Source organism: Amphiura filiformis, chromosome 4, assembly GCF_039555335.1.
Source record: "Amphiura filiformis chromosome 4, Afil_fr2py, whole genome shotgun sequence".
In the NCBI taxonomy this organism is placed as follows: Eukaryota; Metazoa; Echinodermata; class Ophiuroidea; order Amphilepidida; family Amphiuridae; genus Amphiura; species Amphiura filiformis.
In genome coordinates this window covers 83706982-83716154 of record NC_092631.1, presented here as the reverse complement: position 1 = coordinate 83716154, position 9173 = coordinate 83706982, and positions in this window count along the sequence as shown.

Genomic DNA, 9173 nt, shown 5'->3' with positions numbered 1-9173 from the left:
TGTTGCTCAATTTGATGCAAGAAAGGGGAATCCCTAAAATGTCTTATGAAATAGATTTTAATTGTAAACAAAGGTAAATTATCAAATTAAATTACTCAGGGCACATCACACCCTTCCCCTTAAAAGAAGAAAGTTTGCATGTAATGAAAACTTTTTTAAATGTTTTCTTCTTTTACATCAACTTCAACATAATATTAACTTTGAGTGCTTAACTCAACATACACAGTGACTACTTGTCACACAAGTTCCTTTTTAAAGGAATTTTTGTTTTACAGGTTTTTTTTAAATGCAATTCTGGACAAGGCATCAGCCATTACATTGTCTTTTCCCTTAATATATTTGATGGCCAGATTGTACTCCTGCAAATTCATGAGTATTGATTTGACTTTGTGGAAAGCATTTTCACACTGCTCTGACCAAATGAATTCTGCATCCTTCTTCAACAAATCAGTCAAAGGACTTGCTATCTCTGAAAAGTTTGGACAGAACTTTCTATAATAGCCAACCACTCCTAGAAATCTCATGAGTGCCTTCTTGTTTCCAGGTGTGGGGTATTGCTCAATTGCTTCAACTTTGGCTTTGATAGGTTTCACCTGACCTTGACCTACAACATATCCATCAAAAGTATTGTGACTGTGGCATGGCAAAACTCACTTTTTACCAGATTGACTATCAATTGTACTTCAGACGGTTTCTATTAATGAAGTTGTTCCATGTGTTGTTCCCAAGTTTGACTGTAAACAATCAAATCATCTACATACGCTTCACATCCCTCTATGTCTGCCACAATTTGGTTCACCATTCTCTGAAATGTTGCTGGCGCGTTTTTCAAACCCGAATGGCATAACTTTGTACTGGTAAAGACCAAATGGTGTACAAAAAGCAGGAAATTCTTTGGCACGGTCTGTGAGTGGAACCTGCCAGTACCCTTTCAAAAGATCAAATTTGCTAACACATTTTGCATCTCTAATTTTGTCTATGCAATCATCAAGTTTCGACTTATACAAGGCAGCTCAACACTAGGGACAATAAAACTTAGTGTGCTCCATTTTACTTCAGTGCCAATGAAGAAAATGGCAGTTGTTCCATAGCTACCTTACAAAGAGTGTACTGACATTCAAAATTTATATATATATGTCCCGTGGACAAGCATTAAAATCGAGTATCGCTGTAAAATGTGTCATAACAATAGAACGGTAAGCGCTAATTACTTCGTTTTTTCACACAAGGCCACTAATGAATATATCATGTGTTTTAAATCAAAAGTTCAATCTGGTTATAAAATAAAGATGGATTCTTTGCACTATTACACTTTTTTGACTCACTCTGTATATTGCTTGTAGAAAATAAACACCTTGTTTATGAGTTGTGTTTATGGACTGAACATCTTAGTGTTTTAAGGGTTATTGTTCTATTGTTTCCTATTAGAGCGCTGACATATTGGAAGAATTATTAGGTTCCTAAATATTTCGATCCTGCCTGACAGAACCTTTATCAAACCTTTATCTAGACTTGCTCCAACCACTCAGGCTTTCTATAGACTGATGCATTTTTCTATTAATTGTTAATTTATATCCATTGGTATACAGACCTATAAACCATGGCCACACAACACACATAGAAGCAGCGGGCTGCAACGTTCATTGTTCTATTGTGTCTGATTAGAGCGCTGACATATTGAAAATGTTGCCAATCAATATTCATGAGAGTGTACATTCAACGTCCAGTTTTCGAAATTGGGTGACTTGTGTTTGGCATGTGTGAAATACATCTGACTGGGCGTTTTAATTACGTAACGAATAAAGACATTGACATCATCGAATGGCTGCCTAATGCTGTTATGTGTTTAGTTTCTATAATTATATAGGCCTAATAATTATTGTTACATGTATTGTCAGGTCAGGTGGGTGATAAAGAAGTGTACATCGACAGATAAAGCCTCCTCTATAGACTTCAGACGCGCATAAGTACACATTAATTGGGATACGCGAGAACAATGGCACCACTTTACACATGACTGCCCTTACACATGACTGTTGAGTAGTCACTTATTGGTACTCGCCTATTGTGTAAAGCGTTAATTTGCTGTCGGATCATTGACCGATTTAATGGCGGAACCCCTTTGTCCGAAACAATGGTACCACTTTTATGAATAGCCTGTCGGAAAATCAAATCGGCATCAAAGGAACAAAGCATTACGTAATGTATTGACACTCTATGTTTATAAAAGTTCTTTGCTATAGACATTTAGTTCATGAAGAGTGTGTTTAATCTTTTGTAATGAAATATGTATGCAACTTTTTTTATGCAATTTGCCGACAACTTAAATGCAATTTTGCATCACTTAAAAGTTGCAGAAAATCTTATCACTTACGCTACTGTGCGACAGGTTAAGAGATGATGGGGACACGTGAGCATTTCATTCAACATTTACTAAAGAGGTTCTGTGTACTTTTATGGAGTTATCAAAAATGACAATTCAATTAAATAGAATGACATTTTAAATCAAACCTACCATTCTAAGTAAATCAAAGGGATTTTTTTACAGATATTAATTTCGTACCATTGTAGGCACCTGTGTGCATTTTATGCATTTTTGCAGAGTTTGTATTCGTTTTTGCATATCAATACCATAAACTTAATGACATTAATGATCCTAGTCTGTACTTTCATGAAGCTGTAGGTAATTAAAAATAATGACAGGTCAATTAAATGAATTAGTGAAATACATTAGTGAACCAGACATGTATCAATTTTCAACTTTCACTGCATATCATTTGATTGATAAACTTTTCTTCGAGGACTGTTAAATGTCAAAAATATCATTTTGTATTTAATGATTTGTCATAAAATTTGTATTATATCGCAAATTTCAAAAATTCAAAATTATTTGATATCAGTTAAGGCTATTCCTCGTACTCAGAATGCAATTTGGTATGTCTGATGAGTAATGTGCTATCAGCTCTAAGCCCTTAACGTCAAAAATGAGTCAGTAAAATGCGTGATTTTAACGCGTGATTTGTAAAAGAACTCGAGGGGATACAACCCTCTCCCAGCAACCCCTTCCCCTGAAGGTTGTATCCGCTAGCTAATCTTTTAGATTTTACGTTTGCTAACGTGCAGTGACTTTTTTCTTCTAAAATAGCCTCTGTTACATCGGCATGTTTGTCTACATTATCAGCATATTTTACTGTACACACAGGTTTTGAAATGCCACTCTCACTTTCAACATACTCTTTGAGTATATTTATGTGGCATAACTGCCTGCTCTTGTATCTACCAGGAGTCTTGAAAATATAATCTACTTCACCCACTTGTGACTCTACCTCACATGGGCCATGATATCTGGCTTGCAATCTGTGTCCTGAAATTGGAAACAGTACTAGAACTTTGTCATCTGGTTTGAACACTCTTTCTTTGGCGTGTTTATCATACAATTGTTTCATTTTAGCCTGATCCTGTTTCAAGTTTTCTTGTGCGATATCAGTTGCTCTTGAGACATAATCCAATAAATTGATATCTGATTTCTCATTGAGCCACTTTTCTTTCAACAACTTTAAGGGTCCGCGTACTGTGTGTCCAAACACTAACTCAAAAGGACTAACTCCCAAAGTTTCCTGAACAGCTAGCTTCCATAGCAGCAAACAATAACAAGTGTACTCCCTCATCCCTGTCCCTCTGAAATTCCAAACAGTATGTCCTGATCATGTTTTTCAAAGTTTGGTGGAACCTTTCGTGTGCACCTTGTGATTCTGGATGGTAAGCACTTGAGGTATACTGCTCTATACCTAATTGATACATGACCTGCTGAAATACTCCAGAAGTAAAGTTTGATCCTTGGTCAGACTGTATGGACTTGGGGAGCCCCACAAATGTGAAGAACTTGGTTAAAGCTTTCACTATAGTCGCTGCTTTAATATTTCTCAAAGGTATGGCTTCAGGAAGCGTGTTGACGCGCACATAATTGTCAGAAGGTATTGATTACCTGACTTAATTTTGGTAGGGAGCCTACACAATCAATAACAACCCTACTAATTTAATTGTAAACAAAGATAAATAATCAAATTAAATTACTCAGGGCACATCACAATGTAGAGAATTATACATATATTACATCAATAAATTCTATTTAGTTTTTCCAATCTTCGTAGGTATTTACCTGCTAGGTGATTTGGCGTTCGTTTCTGCTGATGCCCACCATGTAATCTAAATATGAATATAATATGAAAATGATGAAGGTGTCAGCCATTTTAATTTCTTTTGAAATATGTAAGTCCGCGGCTCTTTATATTGTCATCGGTGCAGCCTTTATATTTTATCCATTGTTAGATGACGCATCGTTAGATGTAGTCTTTATATTTTCTCCATCGTGCATCGCCAGATGAAGCATCGCTAGAAGCTGAAGCACGGTGCTAGAAGATGAAGCACGGTGCTTGGTCCGTTGCTGTTCCTCGTTTACATAAATGACCTTCCCGATAATTTGCATTCATCTGTTCGTCTTTTAGCAGACGACTGCGTCTTGTATCACGAAATTCAAACTGATCTTGACGCCATGGAGCTCCAAGAAGACTTAGACACCCTGGTTAAATGGGAAAAGAACTGGCAGTTGTGTTTTAACCCCTCAGAGTGTTTTATTATGCGTCTAACCCATGTTAGATCCCCCAAACACTTTGACTACAAACTTGGTGACACATTATTGAGTGAAGCTGATGGCCACCCCTATCTGGGTGTGTATATCATGAGCAAACAAACTCACTTGGAATAGTCATATTAACCAAATTACATTCAAAGCAAACCGTACTCTCGGATTCATCAAGAGAAATTTATACTCATGCCCAAATCTACCAAGGAAGCTGCTTATAAATGTCTCGTGAGACAGCAGTATGGGATCCGCATACCAAAGTTCTTACCAACAAGATCGAAATGGTCCAGAAAAGATCTGCACGTTTTGTTTACAATGACTATAAATCTCAACCACCAGGAACTGTCACCAATATGTTAAATATACTGAACTGGACCTCGCTGGTCGACAGACGCAAGGCTCACAGACTCACCATCCTGCAGCAAGCACGCATAGCACACCGACATCGCCTGGCTAATAATTATTTGGTGCAGCAGAGACATTAAAATGAATACACGGGATCCATACACGTGAATTGCTATGCACGATTTTGATATCAGACGAAAATCTTCGGATACTGGGTTACAAAATGATGAATATCTCCCGTATAGTTAGGTGAAAAAGTTCACTTTGGTGACCACTCTCTGGCTAGTAAGGTTTGACGATTGATTCGACTTCTATGGACCATTTAGAAAAAAATAGCCACCATGTCCCTCGCGAAAATCCCGGCATTTTTCGCTAGAGGCCAAAATCCAAAATGGCCGCCACCACCATTTTGAAAATTTAAGTTTTGAACCAGAGCACCTATAATCATGCACAAAGACACTTTTTCGGATATGTCGAGTACAAGGATTCCGATTCTGACATTAGTTTGACATTACGGCATCATTTTCACCCAGAAATCCAAGATGGTGGCCGGCACCATCTTGAAAAATTTAGTTTTGAATAAGAGGACCTTAAATCGTGTACAAAGACACTTTTTTGGACAAGTCGACCACAAGGATTTCAAATTTGACATTATTTTGACATTACGAACTCATATTTACCCAGAAATCCAAGATGGTGGCCGCCGGCGCCATCTTGAAAAAAATAAGTTTTGAACCAGATTACCTAAAATCGTGTACAAAGACACTTTTTCCGGTAAGTCGACCCCAAGAAATCCGAATCTGACATTAATTTGACGTTACAAAATAATTTTTGCCCAGAAATCCAAGATGGCCCCCATTTGGTAGAGCGTAAATGTGATTTTTGAATGAAAGCAGAAGCATAAATGTGTCATTTCCGCCTTATCTGGGGTTCATGTCCCTTATATGGGGTTTAAACTGCCTTATCTTGGGTTTACATCCCTTATCTAGGTATAAGGCGCCTTACCTGTGGTTTAGACGGCCTTATCCTGGGTTTACGTTCCTTACCTGTGGCTAAGATGCCTTAACCTTAGCATATCGCAGTCTAAACCCAGATAAGGCATCTAATCCCCAGATAATGCGCCGTAACCCCAGATAAGGGACGTAGACCGCCGATAAAGCAGTCCAACCCCCAAATAAGGCGCTTTAACCCTAAATGAGGAACATAAACCTAAGATAAGGCATCTAAACCCCACATAAGGTGCCCAAACTCTAGATACGGGTCGTTAACCCCAGATAAGGGTCGTAAACCTGAGATAAGACATCTAAACCCAAGATAAGGCGCCTTAACCCCAGATAAGAGACGTAAACTCAGATATGACAGTTTAAACCCCCGATAAGGCGCTGTAACCCCAGATAAGGGACGTACACCTCAGATAAACCAGTCCCAACCCCAAATAAGGCGCCTTAACCATAAATAAGGAACATAACCCTAATATAAGAGAAGTAAACCCCAGACGGCGCCTTATCTGGGGTTTGGACTGCCATATCTGAGTTTACGTCTCTTATCTGGGGTTAAGGCGCCTTATCTTGGGTTTAGATGCCTTATCTGAGGTTTACGACCCTTATCTGGGGTTAACAACCCTTATCTAGAGTTAAGGCACCTTATGTGGGGTTTAGATGCCTTTTCTGGGGTTTACGTTCCTTATTTAGGGTTAAGGCGCCTTATTTGGGGTTTAGACTGCTTTATCGGCGGTCTACGTCGCTTATCTGGGGTTACGGCGCATTATCTGGGGTTTATATGCCTTATCTGGGTTTAGACTGCGATATGCTAAGGTTAAGGCATCTTAGCCACAGGTAAAGAACGTAAACCCAGGATAAGGCCGTCTAAACCACAGATAAGGCGCCTTATCCATAGATAAGGGATGTAAACCCAAGATAAGGCAGTTGAAACCCCATATAAGAGACATGAACCCCAGATAAGGCGGAAATGACACACTTATGCTTCTACTTTCGTTCAAAAATCACATTTACGCTCTACCAAATGGGGGCCATCTTGGATTTCTGGGCAAAAATTATTTTGTAACGTCAAATTAATGTCAAATTCGGATTTCTTGGGGTCGACTTACCGGAAAAGTGTCTTTGTACACGATTTTAGGTAATCTGTTCAAAACTTTTTTTTTCAAGATGGCGCCGGCGGCCACCATCTTGGATTTCTGGGTAAATATGAGTTCGTAATGTCAAAGTAATGTCAAATTTGTAATCCTTGTGGTCGACTTATCCAAAAAAGTGTCTTTGTACACGATTTAAGGTCCTCTTGTTCAAAACTAAATTTTTCAAGATGGTGCCGGCCACCATCTTGGATTTCTGGGTGAAAATGATGCCGTAATGTCAAACTAATGTCAGAATCGGAATCCTTGTACTCGACATATCCGAAAAAGTGTCTTTGTGCATGATTATAGGTGCTCTGGTTCAAAACTTAAATTTTCAAAATGGTGGTGGCGGCCATTTTGGATTTTGGCCTCTAGCGAAAAATGCCGGATTTTCGCGAGGGACATGGTGGCTATTTTTTTCTAAATGGTCCATAGAAGTCGAATCAATCGTCAAACCTTACTAGCCAGAGAGTGGTCACCAAACTGAACTTTTTCCCCTAACTAGTAAATGAATTTTTCTCAAGAAACCAGATGTGGTCTCATACACTTGAAAATACCTGTTGAACAGATATTATAGTCGTTAGCGTGCGCTTTGAAAATTGGCCGTGCGCTTTGAAGTCAAAATTTGACCAAAACTCTCAATTTTATATTGCGTTGGTCCTAGTATATGGACTACAGCGCGCAGCAGGCTATAGCGGCACTCACTCAAGTGGAGAGAGTATAACCATTGACCGCAATGTCGTATACAAGCTTGCTCACAGAGCGAAAAATCAATTACCCCGTCAGTGTCAGTAGCCTTAGTCAAGTCACTTCGCTAATAATATGCATCTCATAAGGTCCGAATAAAATGGTCATAGGTGGCTGTGGATTCAACCTACCATGGCGATTTCTACTATGAAGATATCGGGGCGATGTCATTATGCATAGGTCACTTATCTCTGCCAACCGGAAAACTCCTACAGCCTATCCAACGTCAATCGCGGCACCTTCATTCAAACACATACGCCACCATAGCTACAAACAAAGACTGTATGAAATATTCTTATTTCCCACGGACCATTATTGATTGGAACGTCTTACCAGAACATCTAATCAATATATCTTCAATTCCACAATTTAAGGAAGCAGTACATGATGCAGTCATGTCTACAGTAGAATTCAATTCGACCTTTGCAGGATTCAAACCCCATTAAAAGCTATTAAACCAAGATAACACTCATTGAAAACAGCTCAACTGATTAAATCATATCTTCTCTGGTTAAATACACACATCATATGTTTCTGCTTTTACACGTACAATGGAGCAATGCGCTGGGATTATCCTTTCAGTTGGGTGAACGATTATAAAGCGAGCGCTAGAGAACAATTGTGTGTGGGCTTTGTTTACGAAATGAGACAAATACGTGCTTATTGTTAACCAGCGTTCTTGAAAATGAGAAACATGGTGGTTTGCAGACTTAACACGGTTTGGAAATAATTTCTTCATATTTTTTGGTGTTATCTGTCGTTTACATATCCTTCCTAAAACACCAAAGTACGAATATTTCCAAACATCTAAATTAGCTAAAAATTTAGGACATGTTACAAAACTATATTGTCTAGTATTTTAGAAGAGTACTTTTAATATTGGCCGGTTATTTTTCACACAGCGACGTTAACTAGGCAATGTACTATTACCTATAACATTAACTAAAACACCAAAGTACGAATATTTCCAAACATCTAAATTAGCTAAAATTTAGGACATGTTAAAAACTATATTTTCTAGAACTTTAGAAGAGTACTTTTAATATTGGCCGGTTATTTTTCACACAGCGACGTTAACTAGTCATATCCCCATACTTTTAACGTAGGGCTATTTGTAGAGGTCACGCGTCAATGGGAAAGAGCACTGTGTATTGTGTATAGGAAAACGGACAGTAACTGCAGTATGAACCAACAACATCAAAGAATCAGCAAAGCAAAGTCAAGACTAAGTAGAAGAATACATGCGCACACACCCTGACCGTTTGACTCCCAGTATTCGAACAAGAACAAGAACAAGATCCAGTCCTG